This window comes from Salvelinus fontinalis, chromosome 6 (genome assembly GCF_029448725.1).
Source record: "Salvelinus fontinalis isolate EN_2023a chromosome 6, ASM2944872v1, whole genome shotgun sequence".
Lineage (NCBI taxonomy): Eukaryota > Metazoa > Chordata > Actinopteri > Salmoniformes > Salmonidae > Salvelinus > Salvelinus fontinalis.
Window position 1 is genome coordinate 59,906,738 of NC_074670.1, and position 2,079 is coordinate 59,908,816.

Here is a 2,079-nt window from a genome sequence, read left to right on the forward strand (position 1 = left end):
GAGAACCAGAGCCAACCTCTGGAGAACCAGAGCCAACCTCTGGAGAACCAGAGCCAACTTTTAGAAAACCAGACCCAACTTTTAGAAAACCAGACCCAACCTCTAGAGAACCAGACCCAACCTCTACAGAACCAGAACCAACCTCTAGAGAACCAGATCCAATCTTTTGAAACGCACAGACCCAAACAAGATATCTTCTGCATAAGCTAAGAGTAGATTTTGTCGATCGGTGAACAAAAATTCCTTAGTTCACTCAAAATACTAGGCTCTGAGATAACAAGTGAAAACAGGTTCTTGATTTAGTGTACTTACTATGGTATAAACAGACCCCAGCTGCCTGTTTAAAAGAACTGAAAACAACACACCAAATACATTTGATTGGCAACTATGGTCCCTTTGGTGGCCTGGGCTCGTCTGGGATGGTCTGGGCTGGTCTGGGCTGGCCTGGTGCCTCTAGCACACCTGTCTGCCAGATCTGTCCCCACCAGCCACAGCAACGCAGATGTACACTTCTCCTTTCTTGTCACTCTCCACTGTGTCTGTTCAATTAAAAGAAAAACAAGATATCATCCCTTTGGGATACATCATTATCACCCTTTACTGCCAGTGTTTCCTCACAGTAGTCCACTAGACTACTGTACAGTGGCTCTTTTCCCTCGCAGACTCCTGTGTTGCTAGGTAAGGATAGCATTAATAATTACCTTTGTAGCCAGCCTTTTGATGAGACCAGGAACAAGAAGCTAGCACAAAGCTGCTTTAAAGCTGAGAAACGAACATCAGTATTCTCCCACGGATACTGCATTCACCTCATTCACTGGAGTGAGACCCGGACTGTGATCCAGGGTTTTGTGTTTCGAGACAGAGCCCCGGCGCATGCTTTACAAACTCCCAACTTCATTGATAAACCCTTCACAGTTCTCCACAGTAATCCACCAGTTCAGTTCAGAGGTCACTCATCCATTGTACTGTACACATTTTGTTTACAGAAGGTGCTTTACGCTAAAGAAGGTAGTATAAGCTGAGCCGCACACAGTCTGGTGACCTCTGCATGCAATGATATCTGCTCCCGATTTAGATCATAGATATTGGTCATTCTCCAGAGACCTGAGAATATGCATGGCGGCATCTTTGTTGAACACTTTTCACAATATTTTGCCAACCCAAACCATACTGAAATAAAATATCCCCCAAATTGTCCATGCACACAAAAAGCTTATTTCTCTCAAATTGTGTGCACAAATTTGTTTACCGGATCTTTCATTTCACCTCATGAAACATGGGACCAACACTTTACAACTCCCCACACCTGGTTGTCTATGAAGAACCAAAAACTTGCAGACACTAGGCCCTCCATGGAATGAGTTTGATACCTCTGGTGTTTAGTGTGCTGTTTCAGGAATTTTGAGAGATATTCGCCACACACAGTTTCAGCTCACACACTGCCAGACCTGGGTTCAAATACAATTTTTTTAAATGCACATTTGAAGTACATTATCTGTGATTAATTGAGCTAGCTTGTCTTAATGGACCAATACAATAGTCCCACAACCTCAAACCCGCCAATCTGGCACTCCAGGCAGGCCGGAGCAAACTCTCAATGCAGTTGAAAGATTTCAAAAAGTATTTGAGCCCAGGTCTTCACCCTGCCTCGCTCACCAAACACCAAGCGAACATACCACAGAGTTTTCTCTCCACTTGATATGAGCACAATTCAGCGTACAGTAAACAAACGACTCACTCTCCAAAATGGCCTCCTCAAGAGGTAGTCGATAACGCATTTACCTGGGCTATCTTTCTCCCAGAGTATGGCAAGAGCTACTCACTCAAGCTCATTAGAAAAACAGCTTTCCTTACTGGGGACTTATGAAGTGAAAGGTGTTGCTAATGTTAATTATGCTTCCTAATTCAATCTTAGAGGTTCCATGAAGGAGACTACATGCTGTTGAGCTGACTCGGCATATTGGTGGATTTCACTAAGGCAAGACAGGTTGAGAGCTTTTATCGAGGGCACGCCAGTACAACAGCTTCCCTTTAGCCCACACTGACGGCATGATAATTTATGCTAATGGTTATATCTAC